Source organism: Thunnus maccoyii, chromosome 21, assembly GCF_910596095.1.
Source record: "Thunnus maccoyii chromosome 21, fThuMac1.1, whole genome shotgun sequence".
In the NCBI taxonomy this organism is placed as follows: domain Eukaryota; kingdom Metazoa; phylum Chordata; class Actinopteri; order Scombriformes; family Scombridae; genus Thunnus; species Thunnus maccoyii.
Window position 1 is genome coordinate 13911399 of NC_056553.1, and position 15832 is coordinate 13927230.

At 43.1% G+C, this 15832-nt stretch overlaps 1 long non-coding RNA gene across 1 annotated transcript; it reads left to right on the plus strand.

Moving 5' to 3' along the window:
* The first annotated feature begins 4699 nt into the window (after positions 1–4699).
* On the plus strand, positions 4700–13950 carry LOC121888474. Its single transcript, XR_006093246.1, has 2 exons — positions 4700–4906; positions 13275–13950. It is a non-coding gene; the product is annotated as an uncharacterized LOC121888474 (long non-coding RNA).
* Positions 13951–15832: the final 1882 nt, after the last annotated feature.

Here is a 15832-nt window from a genome sequence, read left to right on the forward strand (position 1 = left end):
CAAGCAGACATCCCTCCCTCTCTCCCCACTCCATCCCTCTACAGTACACTGGCCTTTCCTTTCCTTGCCCCCCCTCCCCACTCCCCAGTGAGTGGCCCCTCCCATGTCCCAAAGCCCATTATAGCCCCTCAGTCCCTTTTTCCCCGCCACCAGCCCTCTCCGCTCCTGCCCCCTCCTGTCACATACCCCTACCCCTGCCTTGTCACACCCCTGCACTGATGGATGGTCGGGGTCACTGGTTCAGCTGTGGAGTTCAAGCCTGCGGGCTCCACCAACTCCCCACCCCCACCCTCCACCCCACACCCCATCCCTCTGCCTGCCAACCCCCCACCCCCCCCCCTTCCCCACCTTTTACTACTCCTGCTCTCTCCTCCCTCTCGGATGAAAACAATGTCAGAAACCCAAAGCAGGGCGCTCAGCTGAGAAAACTCATAACTCTCCCCTCAGCGCCCACCTTCCCCAACACCCACTGTTAACACTTTCATTCCTCGCTGGGCCCTCAAATAGACCTGGCTTCCTGGGGCCACATAAATCACAGGGAGGGTCAGGCTGGGCGTGGAGTCAGGCCTCACCTCATGTCGAATGGGCAGAGGCAGGTCACTCACTGTCATTGCACCCTGAGTTATCTCTTTATAATGACGCCTTTGGCTGTCTGTGAATGTGTGTGAGCTTGTGTACGTGTGTCTGCGAATATGTGAATACCTGGTCTTTTTTAAATAAGAGCTCCTCAGCTTTAACTTGAGTTAAATCAACAGAATTGTTTTAGCTTCATTTGGTTGAGGAGTCACATTAGCTCACTATACTGTGGTGCTGTTTACTGTCTGATTGCTTGCTCTCACATCTGTGGAGCCCAGGCCACATTAGCTCCTGATCACCCCTGTCCTAACAGCTCCATAGTGGGGGGAATCTGGAGAGTCTCAGATCCTAGACCTGAATCCATACTGACACACACTCTGCTCTTATGCTAATCACAATGTTTAGGAACATTGAACCGACAAGGGGGTCGGAACAGAGTTTGGGTGGGAGGCCGGCGAATTCCAGTAGTTTTGAAACGTGGCAATTATCAGCATTAGCCTGCTCCCCCGACCCAACCCGCCAAAGTGAGCGGAAATGGCAGCAATCAGGCCCGATTTCCCTCAGAGATGCTGGACGAGCTGGACACACACATCCTAGAGACACGGGCCCTCAGTCAGAGAGGCAGAGCGGCAACAGAGCCCTGCGAGCCCCTGACAGATGGGAGCTGAGTGGGGCAAGTCCCGGGGCTGACAGCAATGTTGCCAAAATTGCTCTTGGATTGACTAACAATTAAGATATCAAAAGAGATCACGGCAGCTCACTGACAGCTGCTTCAATTGTTTGCACCTGCTCCTCTGGTGTTCTGCACATGTCTGGCATGGATTAGGCCGACTTGTGCTGGCCACATTTCACCTTTCCACAAGTGATTTACTCCAGAATCATCCTCCTGCCTCACTAGCTTGTTGAACACACCCCGTAGCTGCTCTCCCATTAGGAAGAATGGGGAAAAGAGGGAGGGTGGGAAGCATAATGGCATCATTATGATTGCCATTAAACAACATTATTATGTATCTCTCATCTCTTCTTTTACTACTGTTGCAGTGTAGTAGTCTGTACATGCAGTTGCTGCACAAACAAAAATTTGACGTACAATCTCTTTCCCTCATTACCACAATCTGTTGACAGTTGGCTGTTGTGTACACATACAGTCTACCTCAAATGTAATATGTGTGTGGGGTTGGTTTGCGAAATCCCAGGGGTGTTTTTTTACTTTGCATGAGTGGCTTTTCAGCACACTTGCAGAAGATCTTGATAAGCCTGTGAAAACTGAACTCTGGGTTTGAAGCCCTGGTGTGATAAAGAAAGCCTTTGTGTGGTGCACTGCTGCCTGCTCATACTCTATCCCTCTGGGTTAGGGATAGATGGATGGACAGATGGATGGACCGATGGGTAGATGGACACAGGTAAAACAATGTAAAACCGGTCCAGCTCGCCAGACCTGTTCTCTTGTCTCTTGCAAGAGAACAGTTTGGCACACATATGTTAGGGTGGAGTCAGCTCAGGTGCTGGTGTGATTGGAAGGATAAATATACAGTAAGCTGTACTGTCTCTTTCCTCCAGGAGTTTTATCAAAAACAAGTGTGCTAGAGTACAAATGGCTTCTGTTGTTGTTTGTGTGGACAGCTGGTGAGCATCCCTGTCTTTTGTCTTCAGACATCTGTGTGCGGAGAGAAAAAGCTGAAGGATGAAGAGCGAGGAGCATGTGGAAGAAAGGGCACTGTCCAGAGAACACACACACACACACACACACACACACACACACACACACACACACACACACACACACACGGATGCATGAGCACACACACGGATGCATGAGCACACAGCTGTGTGTCTATATTTGTGTGTGTGTGTGCATGGCTGATGATAATACATGAAGTTCAAACAGGGCTACTCTCTCCTATTATCTTTCCATCAGCTTTAGGCTCCATTTAAACTGCCCTCCCCTCAATGCACAATAACACCAGTATTGTCCTATCTGTGTGCTGTCATTGTCCAGGCCCATAAGGCACGGTTGCCCTTTTTTTACCCGATGGAAAGCTTCCTCTTTGTGTGCGCATGTGTGTGTACCAACAGTCCTGTGTATGGTATTTTAGACAAGCCAATTTCCAAAGTATGTCCCAAAAAAAAAAAAAAAAAACCAAGAACAGGAAGGAAGGATGTAGAGGTGGCAGCCAGTACACTCCCACCCCCCTACCACCACCTCACACAACCGCACACACACACACAGACACACACCACCCCTCCACTCCTGCTCTTGTCTGGCAGGGGGAGACGAGGCCCGTTGTACCCAGTGCCAACCTCTCTGGAGCCAGGCCAGTCCCGCTGGACCCTCTGGATCGTATTCTGGTGTGGGCCGTTGTGGCTGGTTGGTCCCACTGTGTAACTCTAGCTTGGTCTCTGACACAGTACAGGTATGTCCCCTGTGGCCCAGATTACCAGGGGACTGTGTAAACAGCCCTGCTAATCTGAGGAAGTATCCTGTTGGCATATTAGTGAAGCCTGCCTCAGCAACAGGTTTGGTATTTCATTTGGAAAGCCATTGTGGGCATCATAAGACTGACAGTTGAGTTCAATATATATTATAAAATTCCACTTAAGAAATGACAAACCTTATACCGCTTTGGTTCCTTTACAAATGTTTCACTTGAAAAAAAAACTCACTTTTAAAATCCAAGATGTGCTTTTTATTGGACAAATGTTGTTTTCATGTGTGAATGTATTACATTGCTAATTCCATTCCATATGTGAATGATCTCTTTGTATATGTACTTAATTAAAATTGCCTTTTACAATAGCAAGAAGGGAATGTGCTTTGAATACACTTTTTCACTGAATGAAAATAAAATTAAAAAAACTGTGAAATATGGATATCATAAATGGAAAATAATATGAATAATTTATTATACCTACCGTTTGGGATATTAAATTTGTGGAAAGGTACAGACAACCCTTCAAATGACCTTGGCAAAATTTCTGTATTACTTACCTTACCTTTTGTCATGGAGAATTCAGGTCCCTGTGTCTTTAAGTCACTTTAATCTGCTAACAGCTTGGGCTGGGGCCATTCGGTCATTTCTTTGGCCCTCTTTCCATTGTCCTATATGTCATCTCCAGGCAGACACTGTTTAGATATTAATGGCTGCATGATGAGATGGCCTCCTTACAAGGCTGCCCTTACTGGATAATTGATCATGTAGTGAATGACATGATGTGGTTCAGGTTTAGGTCTAGCTGCTCCACCACGGAGGCATGATCAACTTTTTCTTTACTGCACACCTTTTATTTGACTTTGTCTCCTCAGGTGGACACATGATGATCTTTAAGACATCAGGTTCAACTTAAAAGATCTGATAAAAGTTTAGTAGGAATCACATTGTTCACATGCTTGAACAGATGAGAAAAGAACCATCTAGCTGTAAATGGAGAAGAAAATAAAAGCCACTGGAAAATTCTGAGAGACATAACACACATTTAAATAATAATTCTTACTGTGGAATACAGACAAGTTTATACCTGCAGTACACAATATATTTATTTCATGGTTAAACAATATATTACACAAACACTGACAACGTCATTGCCACAGACCCTTGACCCTTTCTACGTGAGCCAGTCCCCGTCTTGGTGACATGATGCAGTTGGGGCACACGGAGGACAGTCCACCTCGGTTGACAGTTGCAAACCAATCATTGCTGGTTGACATAAAACACGTCACTACTGGTGTGCCAGCACAGGAAAGTCGCCACAGACATCAGATTTAAAAACTGGTAATACTGCGAAAATACAGAAAGATTTACCTGGCTGTAATAGGCTTAATGGGGCTATATATAACAAATGTGAAGCAATTTACATGTATTAATCATTTTTTATTGCCAATGAGCAAACGGCTTGTAACGTAACTTAAAAGATGAGACCTTACCTGACTTTCTCGGTTGCCTGCCTGTGGACCGATTTCTATGCTATCTGAAGGACCCAGGCTGATTTTTCCGCAAAAATCCTAAGGAGTTTTTGCGTGCTCCCAAGTGCCTTGCCTCCTACCTGCTAAGTAACATCAACAAACGACTGGCACCCACCACAACAAAAATGGTGCAATCCGACTAGAAACACCCTGCAGATATTAGCTCTCCAGCTCTGCTACCCACCAGGTTGGCTGGGGGCTAGCCACCTTACCATATCAGCTATCAACGTTTCTGGCTATAGTACTTTTGTTTTTTGGGGGGTTGAGATGGCTAGCTGCCTCCATCAACCACCACATATTTCACAATAAAACTGCAGCGCGTTGCCACAGTGCGTCGCTCATCAGCCACAGGCAGCATGGCAGCATGTGGTAAGGAACATCTAAATTGCGAATGACTTTAGTGCTAACAGTTAAGAGCCTTGAAGTTTTCGATAATATCCAGACGGGTAATGTCAGTAAATCTGAGCAAAATACAGACTTTGCTTATCCCATGTGAATGAGCTGCATGAAACACAGAGACGTGGGAGGAGTAATTTCTAAATCACATGAGGTCCCCAGGTAATATTAGTCCTGTGCGAATATATGGCTTTAATCAGCATTGTGTGAACTGGTTTGGCAAGGGCTTGAATGTAACGGACGTTCATTTATATGTTAAAGGCCCGCGCTCCAGCTTTAAATATCTCTGAGTGGTTTATTTGATGACTTTTCTCTTGCAGTAACTAATCCCAGGGCCAAATGAGAGAAGTAATGAGCATTCTTTTCTGACATGAGTGTGTTTATAGGAGCGCAACTCTAGCATGTAAAGAGAGACGCATGGAAGCACTTCTCTTCCTTGGAATAAAGTAATTAAGGATCTCTCTATCCCATTTTTTTCTCCCCATCCGAGCTGAAGAACGGAACTTTCTTTATGTCAATCGATCATCGCTGCAACTTGACATCCTGACCCGGACATTTAATTTATTGATCTTCATTTTATTCGGATGTAAGGACCCTTTGCTCTTTTAAATTAATCCAGGTTAATTTGGCCAGGCCCCCTTATCCCACCCAGCATGAATGGGCCCTCTGTTGGGCAGAGCTGGCCTTGGCCACCCAGTTTTATGGGAATCTGCAGTGAATTAGAAAATCTGTCAATGCGAGAGGAGCTGCGCAGCGCAGATATGCCGTGTCACTCCACCTGTAAAAGAACTGCTCTTTGTCCATTATCTCCCAGGCTTACCTGAGGAGAGTTAACCTTGAGGTCAATAACATCTCCATGGTGTTTCATGACTGGCTGGGTCTGGGCTGGGGGTCTGAGGAGAGCCATTGTTAACAAGGGGGCTGCAGACCCACACTTCCTCCCTCTTTGGCTCTCCCCATCAAATACCTCTGGGAAACAGATCTGTAAAGAGCAGTGACGGGAGCCATAAAGATGTGATCACTTTCACAGGAAAGAGCAGCCACTGTACTAGTTTGTCTTCATTGTGGTTAATATTAACGGTTCATTTCTTTAAATTAAGTTACAGCATCAGGGTATAGTCCCACAGGATGTCATTTCTTGGCACCCTGGAGAACTTTTACCTGGCAACCTTTTAAATTCAGCCTCATAATTACACATAATATACAACTCTGCACTAATACTCTAGCCATGGAGCACTCTGTACCCCTGAAACCAGGGATGTGGAACTTTTGGCTGCACGCTCTCTTCCTCTTATTTCCCCCTCTCATGTGATTCATGCTCTTCTCTAGCATGGTCTTTGTAGTTAAGCATGGTATTCAAATCTAAGCATCCCAGATTGGACTATAATTTGCCTGTGCATATCTATTGCTCTGTCTCTAATCATCCATATGGTAGAAATAATTGTAAAGTTGTAGGAAACTTTTAGACACTATGCCAGGGAAATAAAAACTATTTTGTCACAGCAGTGCAACATTATTTCCATCAATCCAACCCTTGCTGTGAGTAAAAGGAAAGATTAGCATAATCACATTAATTAAAACTTCATATAATGTATATTAATGGGTCAATCTTAACAGTATAAACAGATCTAGGATTCAGGAGTATTGACTGCAGCATTCATTAGATTATTTCCATTTTTGCGTTTGACCTTATACAAATTGATGTATAATCACAAGTCAGTTGAGGGTGTCTGTTTTTAAATGCTCCTCTGTTTAGATGAAGCCATTTGAATAGGATTTGACCTGCATGTAAATGGTGGGTTGGGAGAAGTTTACACTGAGAGCAGGCAGGCAGGTGCAGAGCGCAGCAAAGTCCAGGTGTGCTGCCGCTGACAATGACACAGATCCACTCTGTGTTGCTTTTTGTCTTCAACCTAGAAACCAGAGCAATATATAATTTACTCAACTAGAAAATGATTTGGTTAAATTAAGTATCATTTACTTTTCCTTGTTGCAGTGATATTTTCATCTTTTCAGGCTGTGCGACTCTCTATAAGAGCACACGAGGAACAAGGATTTGGCTAATTTGAGTGGATATTTTCAAGTCAGTCAAGCATTTGTCAACAAAGGCCAACAAAGCGAGACAGACAGCTCTGCGCTATGCAAGCTGACAGTAAATTCAACAGTGCTGGGCTGATTACTGCTTGCTGTCCAACATGGATTTATTTTACCAAACAAAAGCAGAGACTAATGTATTGAGGTGCTCATGGGAAACATGTCTTTTTATGTTTTATGTTAAATACAACCATGCATGCCATGGCTCGGCAGCGCTAAGGCTATGCTAATCAGTTATTGATCCATGTTGTAGAATAGAGCCCTCTTTCCCTCTGCTCCTTTTCTTGGAAAACTATGTTGTCATTGCATTCACTAACAGCCCCAAGGGGGTAGTGTGGAGGCAAGGGAACATGTTGGGCCAGGCACATCACCTGTTCCTCAAACCAAAATAGGACACAACTTGAGATTCAATTTTAGCAGCCAGTGAGGCTAACCAACGGCAGCGACAGGGGTGTAACGGCTGGTGATGAGTGATGATCACAGGCCTTCACTCACAATCAGCGGTCCCCAGTGGCCTCATTTCACTATACCTGCCACTTACTGTGTCCTGCCATCAACCACGGCCACTAATAATAACCCTGGATATTTGGATTTGTTTTCCATTCAGATCTTATTTGAAATGATCTACACGGCAAAGGGGATTATACTGTTATTTGTTTGAGAGAGGTAGTTTTTGTTTTATACCTTTTTAGTATTTGAGGTTCTTAAGAAGTTTGAACTGTGTGTGCTTCTAACTAGCAACAATGGAAATTAAACCATAGCTGAGAGGACAAACAAGCTAATTCAATCAAATCCTAAAGCTCATATTTCTGCAGAATCTGTATTTGGGTAACATAATCAAAAGATTAAAACTCAAATAATCAAACTGGGCAGTAATCAAAATCACAAATCTTCCTCAAAGGAAGATTAAGTCATGGCCTATTCATGATCGTCATAGAGACAGATCCTATCCGTTGATTTCAGCAGCTGCATCTGACTTTTTTCTGTGTTCAATTTGAGTCTCATCTCGCTGCCATATTAAAACACAATAAACCACAAAACAAATATTTGTTTTTGTTTTTTCCCTGGAAGTAGAGGGCTTTGAAATCCAAACCGGCCGCCTCGTAGCTCAAACTGGTGCTGTGAAATCTAAAGTGACAAAGCATTTTTCTCTCTCCCTCCAGGGGCCTTGCCTAGACTTTTTTAACCTGCTAAGAACTGCAGATGTTTCACTTTTTCATCATTTGGAAAATGTATACCTGCCTTTTTTCTGCTATTGTATATTTAATCCTTTGTGAAGGCTTGTGGTTATTTGCGGTTGTAATTAGGCTGTTTCCATTAAGGAATATTACTGCTAAATGGATCCATTACTCTAGACCCTACTTCGTCATAGGAAAATGCCCGAGCACTACAGTGATTGGACAGAGGCCCAGCCTGGACCTGAAAACAGAAAAGACTCACACCTGAGAGAGACAGAGGCAAAACTGGAGTTCCCTGTGGTAATCGAAATCCATTTTATCCTGCTTATCTGGGTCTGAGTCAAGGCTGCTACATGTTAAGCAAAGTAACTGTGCACCCTTTTTCATAGCCATGTTCTCCACCTCTTCCTGGGGATCCAGAGATATTCCCAGACCAGTTAAGATATACATCGTCCAAGTTAGATGTGCCTGGCATCCTGAAGACGCTTGAATTAGCTTTCTTCAATGAAAAGGAGCAGGAGTGTCCAGTTTGGTGACATCTCTGCTTTTTCACCGATTATTTATTTTTGCTCACTTCATTTGGCCAGTGTGAAGCATTTGGGAAAGGGGTCAACATCTCTATGTCTCCATCTATGCTGGATAATGGTGGATTACCCATTTGGGTTGGAAGTGAGTCACCACCCAAAGTGAAAGGTCTTGTGTACGAGTGAGGGTAAGATGGAGGTTGAGATCAACATAGATATTGCAGAAATGCAGCTGTTGTACCTGACTGCCATGGTGAAGAGGAAGCTCAGCCTGAAGGTGAAGCTCTCAATTTAATAGTCACTTTATTCCAACCTTCACCTTTGGTCATGAACCCTGAATAGTGGCCAAAAGAATTAAATCACAGATACAACAATCTGTTTCTGTCTACAAAAGCTTTAAAAAAATGCTGCTTTGTGAGGCTTTGGTTGTAAATCCATAAATCTTTTTAAGGAACAATTACCCACGAAAAACACATCTATCACCAGGAAAAAGAGGGCAACCTTTGGCATGTACAATACAATGTACAATAAGTGGGGCCTTATATAAGACACACATTGTCTGCTTAAGGTGTGTGTTGAAAACTTTGACTCCCTGTCAAGATCACACCAGCATTGACAGACTCATATAGCCTGCAGGCTTTTTTGTCACTGATATAGCTGCGTTGTCCCCTGAATGGGTGACATTGACACTTGGATGTCACCTGGACTTTGTTTCTTAGCGTGCCTCAGCCTCTCCACCCACACCCCTCGGGGTGATTCCCAGACTCAGCTTCTCACCCCTCCCTTTTGTATTGAGAGGGCAAACAAAGCATCCCAAAGCTTCCAGGCTATTTTTATACCTCCAAGCTTTGCTGTTCTTCCTCCTCCCTCTTCTTCTGAAATCTACAAAATGACAGGGCCGATCAATTGCAAAAAATATTTTGGGAACTTTGGAATAAATGCATGTGGCCCACAGGGCTGTTCCACAAAAGACTGAAGGCCTTATTGTTGTTTTGTACCATTATGGTGGCAGCCCATAGCGTGACAGCACTGTGACAACAGCCCCTTTCAGCTTTAACGCTGAGTGACGTACTGTTGATAATCATGAACAGATTTAGATCCCCCATGTTGCCTGTATTAGGGAGTGCTGCAGTTGGCATATGCCATATGGAAAAAAACACTGTTATTATGACTATCATACAGTGTTTGTTTTAGTTGATGGGAAGCACCCTCCTCAAAAATGAAGTATTACTGTCCATTTTAATCAGAATGAGCTTGTTTTTATAACTCTGGTAGGAGCGGTTTTGGAAGGTCTTTTACAGTATGTTCAGTTCAAATCAGTTTCCTAAAGAAACATACAACAAAACCAAGAATCCTCTGGCTTATGGACTGTGTTTGACTAAGGACCTCAAGTCATTAGAAAATAATGGACTTCCCTAAATTCTCCGGTGAATATAATCAATGCTACAGAAAAACGTGCCAGTCCACAGTTTACTGGTTATGTGTCAGTGTATGAATTTGGCGCTCGTTCTCTCTGACATTCTGCCCTGTCAGTGGAGCGTGTCCATGGATCTTTTTCTTCATTGTTATTAAGTGCCCCGTATCCTTTCCCTGGTCTTAACCGTGATGACAATGCTTTCCAAATCCCAATCACTTGGAATCCTGTAAACAGACCATCGCTTTCATGTGAGGACAAACTACACAGTGAATACCCTCTAACAGCGCATATCAATTGCTATTAAGACCAGGGGGAAAAAGAGCAGAAAAAAGAAAAAAAAACAGGGGGGTCCGATTATCCCTGAGTCTCTAACCGGCCAAATAAATAGTACCATGTGAGTGATTTGGCCCAGATGGACATACAAGTCCAGGGGAGTTAGCGTTGTCCAAAAACCATCAGAGTTTAGGAGGAAAGTCAGGGTACCTGCCTTACCTCAGCATCCCCTCATCATTAAGGGCTTAGTGTCCCAAATGTATTTTACAGTCACTGCTCTGGAATACACACAAGCATGGAGACTGGGCGCTGCTGTAGGCTTCAAAGCTCAATTAAAAACACTTGTGGAGTTAGTGGTGCACTTTTGAATGAAGGGAACTTTTGAATGAGGGACAGTGACTGTGGAGTATTTCATCATTGCTGAAAAACTATGCTAATGCTATTTAAAAGCTTAGTTCACACAAAATAGTGGTATCTAGCCAAGGATTAACGTGTAATGGAGTATTTCTACACTGTGGTATTGCTCCTTTTACTTAAGGATCTGGATACTTTTTTCACCACTGAAAAAATTCAAAACAGCAGCATCTCTTTACAGACTTTGCTGTCAACAGTTTTCATCGGAATGATTTCTTCAATAGAAAGTATATGCACTGAAAACTGTTGACAGCAAAGTCTGTGTATTATCCAGAATAACAGTGATACAGATTATGTAAAGAGATATTGGTGTTTTTTTTCCCAATTTGTCAATACTGGGAGCACCACAAACACAATTCCAGATGCATGATTTAAAACCTGGACAAATGAAACTTTCTGCATGCCTAGATACCACTAAAAGGAGTTTTTTTTTCACATATATCATGTTAAAAAAAATAGACAGGGCATTCAACAGTGATTGTCCTGTCAAATACAGATACTGGCAATCTTCCCATAAGGGCAACGTCTGCCTCTGCTGTCAGTCTCATTTGTGTGTGTAAATAAGCCGGAGCCACGACCACACTGGGCTCTGGCGCAAGCATCAGCAATGAAAATCAGCCACAGTGTGTCAACAGCCTCAAAGCAATTTAAATCAACTTGCTCATCCTTGCTTCATTTAGGATTTGCTTTGCCGTGGTGACAATGCCGACTAGCTGACTTGACGGCTGTCTGTCAGCCCCTCTCTCTCTCTCTCTCGGATTGATGATTCTGTAGCTTATTTTTCTCCTCATTTTGCTTTTGGAGCGATGGTAAAAAGCAGCTAACATTTGTCTACCTGTCAGTTGCGATGACCTGCTGACACGAGTTTTTGTAACTTAATATCGCAGAGAAAACGTAGCCACCAGCCTTCTGTCACACTGTATCGGGGAGCATAGTGAAGCCAAGTGAGTCCAGAGAAACTGTGCCCTGCTTCCTAGTCATGGGCCTGTATGTCTAAATGCAGCAGCACATGGAAATGGTTGCAGTGGAGCTGACCCCGAGGTGCCCAGTCAGTCCTGTTTGTGAGAGATGGAGCCTGTCTTTTATCAGTCCCCATTAGAGGGGACAGGGGTCTACTGTGTGTATGTGTGTGTGTGTGTGTGTGTGTGTCTGTGTGTATGCGTGTGTCTTGCTTGAGCAGCCACATTAATCTCCATGAGTGAGCGCTAGCAGGTGTTAACCTATGTCACTCCTAATCGCCATGGCAACAGAGTCGTGGCACCTGGAGGTGTCTGTGAGGCTGTGTCATGTTTTGATCATCACCCCCTACCCCAAGACACGCACACACAAACACTTACACACACAACATGAGGATTCAAATGAGTGTGTATGAACATTTGTGTCTGTGACTGTATATTATTGCTGATTAAAGGAATAGTTCCACTTTTTTTTAAAGGAAATATTCACTTACTTGCAGATTGTGAGATGAGAAGATGGATACCACTCTCATCTGACAGTGGTAACAATCTTCTCACCTTTACTCAAAAATATGAAACTATCCCCTTAACATTTGATGATGATATTTTCATAATTCAGTGTTTTCAGATTATTTCAATAGTATTAATTAAGTAAAATAACAAAATAAAAGGTCATAAATAAAACACATTTCTGAATGAGTCAGGCTTCTCCTGAAATAATAAGCAACTAAATGCAAAGACAGCATCATTTTCTCCAAGGACAGCATCACTTCATCCCCTGTAGGCCCTTAAGCACAAGATGAGTCTATCTTTTGGGATCAACTTCAAAATATCTTCCTTATAGTGTAATCATTTCAGCTGAGGTCAAGTACTGATGGTTTTCGGGAGAGCTCTCTTAATGCACCCTTAAGTCCTCTGGCTCTTTGGCTACGCTCGTCTGGCAGACAGAAGTAAGCGATGGCTTGTGGAGGAAATGCTTGAGTAGGACTTTGGGCTGGAATGCGGTGCAGTACGCTCCCAAAAGGCCACACTGCAGAGGCCCCAGTGTGGCTGCCACACGCCGTGATTGCCAGGGGTCACCACCGAGCCCGGACCCTTCAGCTCCAGACTCTCTACGTGTGATTTGGGGGTTAACGTGTCAGAATATTTCTCCCCTCGATGGCTAACACCCCCACATTATTCCTCCACCCCTCATCCTCAGGGACTGCAAGAAGTTAAAGGATGTGTGGAGGCGAGAAGTGTCAGATAAGCACATTCAGATCAGAGATAGAGAAAGAAAAATTAGAAAAGAGAGTGTGTCATAGAGAACAGCGATCTTGCCGAGGGAGGCGTGTTTCAGCAGCGTTGTTTACCTTTTGAAGGAGGTGATGGTGGAGCAAAACGCAGCGAGCTAATGCTGGGTGGCAGCTCTCTGAGGCCGGGCCCCCTGGGCTTTCTGTTGGCTGGCCCAGCTGTCATCTTTCTAATGATTTCTTTATTTTGCAGGAAGAGCTTGTCGCCAAGGGAAACGCGCCACTTCCGGCATGGGGAAACCCGACGCTGGACCAGGCCCAACGCTTGGACCCTCTACGTCTGCAGCCACATCACAAGGGACCAACACACCCTTTCATCCTGCCTGTGTTTCTTTGCTTTCTTTCTCCCTCTATCCACACAGTCATCAGTATCACCCTTTCTTTTAGAGCTCCCATTTGTCCTCAGGGGGTTTAACTTTACTTCTCAGTAGTAATAGTTTTCTTTTGACTTCCAAATGATTATTTAGCATTCCATTTTGTAACACATAACAGTGTTGCTGATACTTTGATAAGATCTAATTACTCTGTAAGTGTTTTTTCTCCATTTAAGGATATGGTCTGGGTAATACACAAAAATCTACTACTGTGAGAAACACAATTTTCCAATGTGGGTGATGTCAGTCTTCTTCCTAAATTCCCTACATTATTTTTTTGAAAGTCAACACGATAAGACTGATTACTGAACCATTTTTTTTGTCTTCTAAATGTAAAAGTTGAAAAGGAATATTTATATCCTGACAACCCTTCGACAAAATCAAACTTATTATCAACCATGACTGAAGTTTTCCTTTCTTTTCCTTGTAACTTCATGGCAGATAAACATTACAATTTCTATCGTAATTGGCCACATTAAAATGTTTGTGACCACACTTTGACCTTAAGATTGATTTTGTATCTGAAATCCATTAGTGAGTTCGGCCCTGGCCAATTGGATCAGGGTGAACGGGGTTACAGGCCCGCAGTGACTGATCTCACCATGGTGAAGCTTCTCTCTGAGGGCAAGCTCGTACAGATCCCAAGAGCCCCTGCTTTCTTCCAGCCCTCCGTCAGAAACCTTGAGAGGGCCTTGAGGAAAAGAAAACGAACCCCTCTCCCTCCTCCCCTCCGCAGAGTCGAGCATAATCAGGCCCAGCCTCCCAATCATGAAACCCAAGTTAAGCGCGACTTACAGCCATTCCCCCCCACCCCCACCCCCCCCACCTCATGCTTCTCTCCAGGCCCCTGCTGCTGATTGTTCCAGAAACAACAGATGGAAATTGTGAGCGTAAACATGTAAATATTGCAGGAGTCATGGCTGAGAGCGGCGTGGAGCAGAGGTCCTCTCCACCATCACAGGGAAGCTATTACAACATGAAACGGAGCAAAGCCTTCAGAAAACAACCACTTTGTGTCAGAAGTGATAGCTGTCAGGATCCAACACACAGAAGCATAAACACGCACGCACACACATAAACACATGCAGTCCAACCAAACCGACATAAAAGAAGGACTGAAATGGAGCATATGTGAATGGATGAGCTTGAGTCAGCTTTTGGTCAATCTAATCTGATGAACAAAGCTGCTAACGAGACAAAGACGCAATTTCTAAAAGGGAAACGACACGATTGAACACCTTCAACAAACAAAAATAATGAAGTATTTAAAAATCTGAAACGTCCAAATATGTAACATAAGTTTTTTGCACCTTACAAAAAAATAACTACTCCATCTAACAGAAAAAACACAATGACCTAAGCTAACACAAAGGTAATATATACTATATGTCTGTATAGATGTGTGTGTTCTGTATGTAAAAGTGCTCTCATTTTGATAGATCTTAATTGTGGTAGAGCAATCTATATAGGGGCACCTGAAAGTCAAAGCATGCAGCACAGTTGAAATGTAAACATTTTCTGAGACTGATTGGTATCCAAACCACAGGACCGTTACCTGTCAAGTCTGAGCAGCGCTTACTAACTTGATGAGATGTGTGTGTGTGTGTGTGTGTGTAAATTTGTGTGTATGTACATGATTAAGTATGATTGAAACCGAGGCCTGCTTGAGACACTAAAAAAAAGCTCTGGTTAAAATCAGAGAGAGTCTGCTTCGCTCCAGACTGACAACGCCATCATATAATCTAAATTCTCCTTGATTTGATTTCTGGCAACACTAAAAAAAAAAAAGTAAGTCTGTAGAGAAAGTGAGCCGTGATTAACCAGATGGTTTTCGATGGTCAACACTTGGCAGCTGACATTTGGAACTGAATACTGAAATATATATACAACTGAGAACTGTAAATATATATTTTAAATGACAACATTCAGACATTCATTGCATGTTGGTTCATTTCTTCTAAATTGGCATGAATAATTTGTGAAAAAGTGATTATACAAAAACATAAATTCATATAAATATCTAACCTCTTAAACCACTGAAACAATTTGTCAAATGAAACAGACGTCACGCTGACGTTTTTGGTAAAAGGCAAATTAATTTGGTTTGGCTTGTTTTTTTCTGTCATAAAACTATTTGTTTTTAATGTGAAGATTTCCTGCCTTTCTCCTCTTTATATCACTGAAGACATAACTTGGGGCTTTGATTTGGAATGTTATAGACATTATTCATCATTTTTGAAATTTTATAGACTAAATTGACTAAAATTATAGTGTAAACTAGTGATAAAATCATATTTAAAATAATAAAAGTGTGTTTTGTTTTTGTTTACACCTCACAGGTAAATCTCTGTGTTGACTAGAAAATAAAGTATTCAGA